Source organism: Bos taurus, chromosome 10 (assembly GCF_002263795.3).
Source record: "Bos taurus isolate L1 Dominette 01449 registration number 42190680 breed Hereford chromosome 10, ARS-UCD2.0, whole genome shotgun sequence".
In the NCBI taxonomy this organism is placed as follows: Eukaryota; Metazoa; Chordata; class Mammalia; order Artiodactyla; family Bovidae; genus Bos; species Bos taurus.
Window position 1 is genome coordinate 60,089,052 of NC_037337.1, and position 12,157 is coordinate 60,101,208.

Here is a 12,157-nt window from a genome sequence, read left to right on the forward strand (position 1 = left end):
GCTAGCTGGCTACTGAGATGAGCTGGCATGATAGCTCTGACTGGGCTGAGGCATGAAAGTGTGAAAGTGTTAGTTGCTCAGTTGTGTCCCACTCTTGGTGACCCCATGGACTGTGTAGCGTGATAGGCTCCTCTGTCCAGGGGATTCTCCAGGCAAGAATCCTGGAGTGGGTTGCTGTTTCCTCTCCAAGCCATGGGGATGGCAGCTGTTTAAGAAGTCTTCTTTTGTTGGTTACAGACCTATGGGACCCATAGGTATAAGCCAACTGGCCACCCTCTGGTGTCCCTTGGTGGCAGCCACAAAAAACTGGCGTGCTAGACAAGGGCACGAGCTCCTTTCTAGGAGATACCAGCTATCTGGAGCAAGGCAGAGTGAGATTGCAAAGACAGTGTCTTGGGGTTCTAGAAGTGTGCCAGAGCAGAAGCCTGCCCCTAGGCCAAAGCTCCTGGGCAAGCAAATAGGCCTCTTTCACAGAAAGACGGGGTTGTGTGTCAGTTGGCTGTCTGTGCAGTGCCCTGGGGGTAGTAGCTTGTCAAGAACTGTCTCTGACGGTTCCTGTCCCATGAGACCCGGGGTTGAAAGCCCCCTGCCCTCCAGAAACAGGTGATCAAGTGAATCCCCTTGTGGCAGCCACAAAAACTGGGCCATCAAATGTGAGTAAGAGGTCCCCTGTAGGGGCAGTGGGGCTCTGGAGCGGAGTGGGTAGTGTGACGTTGACACCCACCAGCTGGGATGAGGCAGAGAGATGGTGCTTGGTGGGAAAAGGAGAACAAGATCACACTCACTGGCTAGAGTGAGGCAGAGGGAGAGCTCAGCATGCTGCCCGTAAGCTCAAGTGTGCTCAGTTAGATGCCTGTCTCTCAAGCAGAAGCTTTAGAATTAGCAGGTGAGTCTCATTCACAGCAGATCTGAGCACCTCCCGGTGAGCCCGAGCCCACGGGGCCTTTAAGAGCTGCTTCTGGCTTCCCCCATTGCCTTGTGGGATTCCTGGGCGGGACTTTGCTTGGTTTTCAAAGCCAGGTGTTTTGGGGGCTGGTCTCTAAGGCACAAATCTTAAAAAGTTGGGGTGCCAGATATGGGGTTCAAACCCTTCACTCCTCAGGGAGAAGCTCCAGGTCTGAGTTCCCTCCCAACTCTGGGCTCTGCAGCACCGGAGGTAGGATTCATGGCAGAGTTGCAACCCAGGCCCTCCTACCCGCTTTCGTGTGGGCCTTCCCTGCTTCTGCCTGATGTGTAGGAGTTGTTAGACAGTTTTTAGGGTTTTTTTGGGGGGGAGGGGGGAGAGGAAGTTGTTTCCCGTATAGCAGCAGAGTCAGTGCGTCTCCTGTGAGGCCGGGAGTCCATCTTCCTCCCACGGGTGCCATCTTGACGCCATCAGCTCTTCACCACTGTAATTTCCTTCTGGCTCCTCTCTCTGGTGGGAAGCCAAATCCATGAACCAAGTTTGTGACGGTAAGGCGTTGGGGAGTCTGGAACCTTTTTCTCTCCCCTACTTTTTTCTCCTCCCACCTACCTTTGTGGTAACCATCAGTTAACATGCCTTAAAAGGGAAGTGGCCTGTGTGCTAATTATCTACAAGGATAGCCAAGCCGGAAGAGGCAGAGGATTGGCTGCTCTTGCTGCAGTTGGTTTTGGAGAAGGGCAGAACCCCAAGGGATGGAGTAGAGGCAGCTTTTAGGAAAAGGGGGTTAGAAAACCAAAAGAGGTGGGGCCTGGGAGGAGGTGTGAACCCGGAGTGTCCAGGGGCTCACAGATACTGGGGTGGAGATTTTTGACCCACAGTTCCTTCTGTGGTGGAGTTCTAAACGATGCTGGTGGCTTTTCGCTCTTTTGAGGACAGTCTAATAATGGAATGAGAGGCATCAGTCCTTTTGTAAAACGTTTGTACTTCCCAAGCTGCCTGCACATTAGAATTGCCTTAACAAATTTATTTTTATTTTATTTTTCCCAGAAAGGGAGCGTGGGAGTTAATTTATCTTAGAACCTGTCTGTCTGAAATGTCTTTGAGTTCTCTTATGCATGGTGGGCTGTTTGGCTGGACATAGACTTTTAAAAATTGAGATATAGTTGGTTTACAATATTAGTTTCAGGTGTGCAACATTGTGATTCAAATTTTTTGTAGGTTATACTAAGGCAATGGCACCCCACTCCAGTACTCTTGCCTGGAAAATCCCATGGACGGAGGAGCCTGGTAGGCTGCAGACCATGGGGTCGCAAAGAGTCGGACACGACTGAGCGACTTTCACTTTTCCCTTTCATGCATTGGAGAAGGAAATGCAACCCACTCCAGTGTTCTTGCCTGGAGAATCCCAGGGACGGGGGAGCCTGGTGGGCCACCGTCTATGGGGTTGCACAGAGTCGGACACGACTGAAGCGACTTAGCAGCAGCATACTCCATTGAAAGTTATTATGAAATATTGGTTATATTTGTGTTGTATAATATGTGTGTGTGTGTGCTTAGTCACTCAGTTGTGTCTGACTCTGTGACCTCATGGACTGTAGCCCACCAGGCTCCTCTGTCCATGGGGATCTTCCAGACAAGAATACTGGAGTGGGTTGCCATGCCCTCCTCCAGAGGATCTTCCCGACCCAGGGATCTAACCCAGGTCTCCTGCATTGCAGGCAGACTCTTTACTGTCTGAGCCACCAGGAAAGGCTATTGTACAATATATACTTATATCTTATTTCTTTAATATTAATACATAGTAGTTTGTTCGTGTTAATTCCCTACCCCTATCTTGCTCTTCCCCCATTCCTCTCCCCACTGTTAACCATGAATTTGTATCTGTTGAGTCTGCTTATTTTTGTTAGATTCATTAGTTTTGTTGTATTTTTTAGATTCTACTCGTACGTGATATCATAGTGTTTGTCTTTCTCTGATTTATTTCATTTAGTGTCATATCCTTTAAATCCATCTGTGTTGCTGCAAAGGGCAAAATTCCATTCTTTTTGTGACTGAGTACTATTCCACTGTATGTTTGTGTGTATATTTGTATTTATCAATCGATACATAATCTCACATCTTCTTTATCCACTTATCTGTTGATGGACATGTAGATTGAGTCCATATCTTGGCTATTGTAAATTATGATGCTTTGACTATTGGGGTTTATGTATCTTTTCAAATTAGTGTTTTTATTTTTTTCAGATATATTGCCAGCAGTGAACTTGCTGGGTATATGATAGCTCTATTTTTCGTGTTTTGAGGAATTATCGTACTATTTTGCACAGTGGTTGCACCAATGTGTATGCAGGTTCCCTTTCTCCACACCCTTATTAACACTTGATAATTGTGTTCTTGTTGATCATGGCCATTCTGACTGGTGTGAGGTGATATCTCATTGAGGATTTAATTTGTTTTTCTCTGATTAATGATGTTGGGCATCTTTTCAGGTGCCTGTTAGCCATCTGTATGTTGTTTTTAGAGAAATGTCTATTCAGGTCTTCTGCTCATTAAAAACATTTTTTTTTTTTAATTGGTGGAGAATTGCTTTACAATGTTGTGTTGGTTTCTGTCATAAAACAATGTGAATCAGTTGTAATTATATTCATATCCCCTCCCTCTTGAGCCTCCTCCTCATTCCTCCATTTAAAAAATTTTTTTTATATTCAGTTGTATGAGGTGTTTATTTTGGATATTAACCCCTTATTGGTCATATCGTTTGCAAATATTTTCTCGCTTTCAGTAGGTTGTCTTTAGTTTTGTCAGTGGTTTTCTTTGCTGTGCAAAGGTTTTTAAATTTAATTATGTCTCATGTTTATTTTCTTTAATTTCCTTTGCTTTAGGAGACAGATCCAAAACATATTGCTACAATTTATGTCAGAGTGTTTTGCCCCTGTTTTCCTCTGGGAGTTCAGTGGTTTCAGGTCTTACATTTAGGTCTTTAATCCATTTCGAGTTAATTTTTGTATATGGTGTTAGAGAATGTTCTAATTCCATTCTTTTACATAGCTGTCCACGTTGTCTAACACCACTTATTGAAGAGACTGTCTTTCCTCCATTGTCTATTCTTGCCTCCTTTGCCTTACATTAGTTGATCTGTGACATAAACTCCTAAGTGTGTGGTTTATTTCTGGGCTTTCTATCCTATTCCATTTATCTGTATGTCAATGTCAGTGTTTTTGTGCTTGTCCCATAGTGTTTTGTAGTGTGGTCTGAAGTCAGGTGTGTGATTTCTTCAGTTTCGTTCTTCTTTCTCAAAATTGTTTTCTTTGTTTGGGGTCTTTTATGTTCCCATAGAAATTTTAGAATTTATTCTAGTTTTGTGAAAAATGCCATTGGTAATTTGATAGGGATTTCATTGACTCTGCAGATTGCCTTGCATAATATGATCATTTTAACAATAGTCATTCTTCCAATCCGTGAACACAGTGTATCTTTCCATCTGTTTGTGTGATTTTCAGTTTCTTTCATCAGTATCTTATAGTTTTCTGGGCACAGGTCTTTTACCTCCTTCTGAAGTATTTTATTCTTTTTCATGTGATGGTAAATGAAATTGTTATCTTAATTTCTCTTTATGGTAGTTTGTTGTTAGTATATAGAAATGCACAGATTTCCAGATATAAATTTAGTATTCTGCGATTTTACCAGATTCATTGATGAACTATAGTAGCTTCTGGTGGTGTCTTTAGGATTTTCTATGTATAGTATCATGTCATCTTTAAACAGTGACAGTTTTACTTCTTCCTTTCCTGTTGGACTCCTTTGATTTCTCTATTTGTCTAGTTGCTGTGGCTGGGACTTCAATAGTATGTTGAATAAAAGTGGTGAGAGTGGGTATTCTTGTCTTCTTCATGATCTTAGAGGAAATGCTTTTAGCATTTCACTGTTGAGTATGATTTTAGCTGTGGGCTTATCATATATGGACTTTATTATGTTGAGGTGTGTTCACTCTATACCCACCATGTTGAGAGGTTTTTTTTTTTTTAATCATAAATAGATGTTGAAACTTGTCAAAAGATTTTCTGTATCTACTGATATGATCATGTGATTTTTATTTTTCAGTTAGTTAATTTGGTTTTATTACATTGATTTGTAGATACTGAAAAATCTTTGCATCCCTGGAATAAATTCCACTTGATCTGGTGTATGATCTTAATGTATTGGTGGTTTCATTTTGCTAATACTTTGTTGAATATTTTTGCATCTGTATTCATCAAGGATATTGGCCTATAATTTTCTTTCTTTCATTTTTTTTTTTTTGTAGTATCTTTGTCTGGTTTTGCTATCAGTGTGATGCTGGCCTTGTAAATGTCTTTGGAAGCATTCCTTTTTCTGCATTTTTTGTAATAGTTTGAGAATGGTAGGTGTTAACTCTTCTCTAAATGTTTGGTAAAATTCACCTGGGAGGCCATCTAGTTCTGGACTTTTGTTTTCTGGGAGTTTTAAAAATCATTGATTCAATTTCATTACTGATAATTGGTCTGTTTATATTTTCTATTTCTTCTTGATTGTACATTTCTAAGAATTTGTCTGTTTCTTCTAGGCTGTCTGTTTTATTAGTGTATAATTGTTTGCAATAATTTTCAATGATCTATGGTGTTGTAATTTTTTCATTTCTGATTTTATTGATTTGGGCCCTCTTGATGAGTCTCACTAAATGTTTATCAATTTTATTTATCTTTTCAAAGACCAGTTCTTTTCATTGATCTTAGTTGCTATTGTTTTTAGTCTTTATTTCATTTATTTTTGCCGTGATCATTATGATTTCTTACCTTCTACTAACTTGGTTTTTTCTTTTTCTAGTTCCTTTAGGTGTGAGGTTAGGTTGCTTGAGATTTTTCTTGTTTCCTGAGGTAGGCTTGTATTGCTGTAAACTACTCTCTTGGAACTGCTTTTGCTGCATCGCATAGATTTTGGATTATTGTTCTTTCATTTCATTCGTGTCCAGATATTTTTAAATTTCTTTTTTGAGTTCTTCAGTGACCATAGGTTGTTTGTTTAGCCTCTGTGTGTTTGTGTGTGTGTGTGTTTTCTTGCAGATTTTTGTTGTAGTTGATTTCTTGTCTCATAGCACTGTGGTTGGAAAAGATGCTTGATATGATTTCACTTTTCTTAAATTTATTGAGAATATTTATGTGGCTTATTATGTGGCCTATTAGATGTTGGGTTAGATGTCGATTAGAACATTCTGTCCAGTAGGATGTTCGTGTGCACTTGAAAATTATGTGTATTCTGTTTTTTGAATGGAGTTTTATATATAAATATATATATGGATTTTGACCAATATATATATGAAGTCAATGGTTTAATGTGTTAAGGCCAATATTTCTTTATTGATTTTATGTCTTGTTGATCTGTTCATTGAGGTAAGTGTGATGTTAAAGTCCCCGACTCTTACTGTGTTGCTGTCAATTTCTCCCTTTATGTATGTTGATATTTGCTTTGGGTAAAAATATTTTTATTGGGTACAGGTATATTTACAGTTGTCACAGCATCTTCTTGGATTGATCCCTTGATCATTATGAATGTAATGTCCCTTATTGTTTCTTTTTACAGTTTTTGTTTTAAAGTTTATTTTGTCTGATAAAAGTATTGCTACTCTGACTTCCTTTTGATTTCCATTTGCCTAGAATGCCTTATTCCAGTCCCCTCACTTTCAGTCTGTGTGTGTCTTCAGATGGGAAGTGAGTCTTTTCAGGCAGCATATATGTAACTCTTGTATTTATGTCCATTTTGCCACTCTGTTTTACACTGGAGAATTTAGTCCATTTACAATTAATATAGTTACTGATACATATGTACTTACTGCCATTTTGTTAATTGTTTTGGGATTGCTTTTGTAGTTAATTTTTGATCATTTGTTCTTCTTTTGCTTTCTTCCCTATGATTTGATGACTATCTTTACTGTTATTTTGGATTCTTTTCTCTTTGTTGTGTGTGTCCTTATTATAGGTTTTTGATTTGTGGTTACCATAAGGTTTATGTAGCTATCTATGTTATTTTAAGTTACTAATCTCAGAATCTCTAATGCACTTTAACAACTCTACATGGTTATGTCCCTCCCCCGCAATTACTGTTTTGACATCATATTTTACATCTTTTTGTTTTGTGTGTCCCTTAACTACTTATGGGAATCCCTGGTGGCTCCGAGGTTAAAGTGTCTGCCTGCAATGAGGGAGACCCGGGTTCGATCCCTGAGCTGGGACGATCCCCTGGAGAAGGAAATGGCAACCCACTCCAGTATTCTTGCCTGGAGAATCCCATGGAGGGAAGAGCCTGGTAGGCTACAGTCCACGGGGTCGCAAAGAGTTGGACATGACTGAGATACTTCACTTAACTACTTACTGCAAATATAGGTGGTTTTACTATTCTTGTCTTTTGACCTTTTTACTAATTTTGCATAAGGTTGATTTACTATCTTTACTAAATATTTCCCCTTACCAGGAAGCTCTTTCTTTCTCTTTCCCCTCCTCCTACCTCCTTAGAGAATTCCCTTAAATGTTTCTTGTTAAGGTGAATTAGTGGTGATGAACTCTTAGCTTTTGTTTGTAAAACTTTTGATCTCTCCATAAAATCTGAAGGAAAACCTTTAATGGGTAGAACATTTTGGTTGTAGGTTCTTCCCTTTCATCTATTTAAATATTTTATGCTACTCCCTTCTCCCCTGCAGAATTTTTGCTGAAAAGTTATCTGATAGCCTTATGGGAGTTTCCTTGTACATAACTTGATTCTTTTCCCTTGCTGCTTTTAATATTTTCTTTATATTTAATTTTTACCCTTTCAATTAAAATGTGTCTTTGTATTGACCTCATTAGGTTGATCCTCTTTGGGACCGTCTTTACTTCCTGGATCTGGATGTCTGTTTCCCTTCCCAGGTTAGGGAAGTTTTCAACCATTATGTCTTCAAATATGTTCTCAGTCCCTTTTTTCTCCTTATGGAACCCCCATCATGCATATATTAGTATGCTTGATGGTGTCCCTGAGGTCTCTTAAACCACCTTCACTTCTTTCTATTTTTTCTTTTTCTGTTCCGCTTTAGTGGTTTCCACTACTCTTTCGTTCCACTGACCTGTTCCTCTGTATCATTTAAGCTACTGTTGATTCCTTCTAGTGTATTTTTCATTTCAGTTATTGTATTCATCTCTGTTTTGTTCTCTATATTTGCTAACTCTTTTAAGCACTTGTAACTCCTACTCTGTTCATCCAATCTTCTCCTGAGTTATTGGATCATCTTTATGATTATTACTTTGAACTCTGTTGGGCAGATTGGCTATCTCTACTTAGTTCTTGTGGGTTTTAAAGAAATTTATTTATTTTAATTGGAGGCTAATTACTTTAAAATATTGTAGTGGTTTTTGCCATACATTGACATGAATCAGCCATGGGTGTACATGTGTTCCCCATCCTGAACCCCTCCTCCTCCCTCCCTCCCCATCTCATCCCTCTGGGTCATCCCAGTGCACCAGCCCTGAGCACCCTGTCTCATGTGTCAACCCTGGACTGGTGATCATCCCACTCCCACTCTTCTCAGATCATCCCACTCTTGTGGGGTTTTATCTTGTTACTTTGTTTGGAACATGATTTTTCCTGTAATGTGGTAGATTGTTTACATTTCTTAACCTTTTGTAGGGTATGTCATACATGTCCCAGCAGTATAATCCTCTCTGGTCACCAGAGCCCTGTGTTCTAGAGGTGTCACTCACCTGGCATGTGTGGGTCCTGTGTAGTGAGCTGACTACCATGGGTGATCAGGTAGGCACGACTGGCTCCTGGCCTAGTTGGTTGCCAGGAGTGAAGTCTGCTGGCCACTGATTGATGAGGCTGGATCATGAGGCAGCTGGCTGTGGTTCAGAGGGTCCCAGAACACGTGCCTGCCCTACTGTTGGCTGAGGCTGGTCCTTGGTGAGAGCCCACTCACCTGTGGGTGAGATCAGGGCCCAGGATGTCCTGGGGTTGTTGCCTGCTCACTGGTGGGCAGAGCTGGGTCCTAGGGTCTATGCACTGGTATATGGAATCAGGTCCTGGGCCTTCTCATGGACAGCACCATGTCCCATCATGGCTGTGGGCTCAGAACTTTTAAAGACAACTCCTGCTTGCTGGTTGTTGGGGCTATGTTCCCACTCAGCTAGTTGCTTGGCCTGAGGCATTGCCCTACTGGTGCCCACACTCTGGTGGGTAGGAGCAGGGTTGGGTCCTGATGCTAATAAGCTCAAGGGTGCTTGTCAGCACCAGTGTTTGCATGGTAGAACACCCCCCACCCCCAACCCAAAATGGCTGCCACCACTGTCTGTGTACCCAAGGTGAAGAGGTGGCTTCCCACCTCTCTGGGAGACCCTCCAAGATCAGTAGGTGGGTCTGACCCAGGTTTCTTTCAAATTACTGTTTCTACCCTGGGTCCCAGAGCATGTGAGATTTTGTAAGCATCCTTTAAGAGTAGAGCCCCCTGGCACTCTCAGAAGTAAGCCCTGCTGGCTTTCAGAGCCAAATGTTGTGGGGGCTTGTCTTAGTGTAAGACCCCTTAGGGTGGGGAGTCTGATATGGAGCTCAGACCCCTCACTTTGGGGAGAAACTCTGCAATTGTAATTATCCTCCTGTTTGTGAGTCACCCACCAGGGGTGTATATAGATCTGACTAAACCATGACTTTGCTGGTCCTGTTCTCTCATTGTGGTTCTTTCTTTATATCTTTTGTTGTAGAAGCTTATTTTCTGCTAGATTCTGGTCCTTCCCATCAATAGTTCCTCTGTAAATTTTATAGTTATAAATTCTGTGTGCCCTTGAGAGGTGGTGAGCTTGGGGTCTTCCTACTCTGCCATCTTGGCCATTCCCTTGCCTTAGGAACTTTAAGTAGTACAGACACCGCCCCCCCATCCCCCCACCCCCAGTCTGACCTCAGAACTACAGAATCAGAGAATCTCCAGAAGTACAGCTAAGTACAGTTTTGAAATGTTCTGCTGTTGATTCTCTTGCAATTTATGCAAGTGGATATATTTAGATACCATTGCCCTAAACATATTAAAACTTATTTGTAAGTAATTTCCCCTAGAGATGAAAGGTATGTTGTTTCACTCCATGTATATCTTAAGTTCAGGAATTAGAATAAATGAAGTCATATTATGACATTAACACATGATAAATATTGATCTACGCTGACAAATAACATTGAATAATGACATTTATAGCACTCTGAAACCTTCCCACATTTGTTCTTCTTTTTTATATTCTCATAACTACTCTGCAAGGTAATCAACCAAGGGATATTTAATGAGTTTCTAGTGTTGTTCAGGAACAGTGCTGGGTATACAGGGAAATGATTATTGGTCCCACATTACACATTAGGATATGGATTGTGAATGATTAAGTTTCCAGGGTCAGTTGATGGACGAGTCAGGACCTGCAATGACAGCCTGGCTCAGCACATCCTAGGCTTTGCTGCCTAAAAACTTGCCAGTTCACCTATTGCTGCTGTGATTACTCTGGGGAGTCTCCTAAATATCAGTGAAAGTTCCATATATTCATCTTTCTTACCCTTTTGTTCTCTTTCTGTTGTATTCAAGCTTCCAGTTATATTTGGAAAAAAATATTCTTTTTTCTTTTCTAGCCAGCTGCCAGATCGTCTCATTTTCCTTCTATTCTTTTAGAACAGATGATCTGTAACAATAAACTCTAGCATCAGCTTTCTCTCTTAGTCTTCATAGTCTCTTTCCTCTCCTCGTCACTCCACCCAGATAACTCTAATTCAGGTCACACAAATCCCGTTCCCAGTTAATCAGAACAGACACTTTTGAAATCTTACTTTCTTCTTACTCTTCTTTCTGAAAGAACCTTTCTCTCCCTGTCTTCCAAGTCCTCTGTCTGCATGTGCTGTCAGTCTTTCTTCAGCCTCTCCTTTTCCTTCCTATTCTTTCAATTGTTTCTCTAGTCGTTCCTCACATGGGGACCTAAATGGGTCCCCTGCTTCTACTTTCCTCATTCAGTCCCACTTCACACACAGCTTCCAATAAATAATTCTCTTCAACTAGTCATTGTCCAACCCAGAAGGCTACGTGAGCTCTCTAGAGCCTGTGCTATTAGATGAAGTCTTACCCCTTAAGATTTTCAGAACCCTCAAGTAATTGTTGATTTATTCAACAGCCTCATGCCTTGAAACCAACCCTAGCAAATTTCCCACTCCTGCCACTTTCCAAAGCAGGAGACGTAAGAGACATGGATTCAATCTCTGGTTGGGAAGATCCCCTGGAGGAGGGCATGGCAACCCACTCCAGTGTTCTTGCCTGGAGAATCCTGTGGGCTGAGGAGCCTGGTGGGCTACAGTCCATGGGGTCGTACAGAGTCGGACATGACTGAGCACACACATACCCTGTGCTCATCCCAGACATGACACCCATCTTGCACAGAAGCTCGCTCTTGTTGCTTACCAGGACGTGTCACCCAGCATCAAACTCTTCTAAAAGCGGTGTGGAGTTCAGATAAAGTGTAGCCTTTGTCCTTTTTTCCTTTGTTTAAAAATTTATTTTTAATTTGATAATTGCTTTACAATGTTGTGTTGGCTTCTGCCGTACAACAACATAAATCAACCATCAGTATACATATATCCCCTCCCTTGATCTCCCCTTATCGCACCCCTCTAGGTTGTCACAGAGCACTGGGTAGAGCTCCCTGTGTTATATAGCAGCTTCCCACTAGCTGTCTGTGTTACATATGAAAGTATATATATGTCAATGCTACTTTCTCAAGTCATCGCACCCTCTTCTTCCCCCACTGTGTCCACAAGTCTGTTCTGTCTGCATCTCTATTCCTGCCCTGTAAACGGGTTCATCTGTACCATTTTTCTAGAGTCCATCAGTCAGTCAGTCAGTTCAGTCACTCAGTTGTGTCTTAACTCTTTGCAACCCCAGGGACCGCAGCATGCCAGGCCTCCCTGTCCATCACCAACTGCTGGAGTTTACTCAAACTCATGTCCATTAAGTTGGTGATGCCATCCAACCACCTCATCCTCTGTCATCCCTTCTCCTCCCTCCTTCAATCTTTCCCAGCATCAGGGTCTTTTCCAATGAGTCAGTTGTTCGCATCAGGTGGCCAAAGTATTAGAGTTTGAGCTTCAGCATCAGTCCTTCCATTGAATATTCAGGACGGATTTCCCTTAGGATGGACTGGTTGGACTTCCTTGCTGTCCAAGGGACTCTCAAGAGTCTTCTCCAAGACCACAGTTCAA

The 12,157-nt window shown here is 41.5% G+C and overlaps 1 protein-coding gene across 1 annotated transcript in view; it reads left to right on the forward strand.

Annotated features, from left to right (window-relative positions):
• Positions 1-1,029: 1,029 nt before the first annotated feature.
• ATP8B4 (ATPase phospholipid transporting 8B4 (putative)) overlaps positions 1,030-12,157 on the forward strand; it is a 342,280-nt gene continuing 331,152 nt past the window's right edge. Inside the window, exon 1 of the mRNA XM_010809391.4 lies at positions 1,030-1,452. The gene's annotated coding sequence lies outside the window, so the exon portion shown is untranslated. The remainder of the gene's footprint in view (positions 1,453-12,157) is intronic.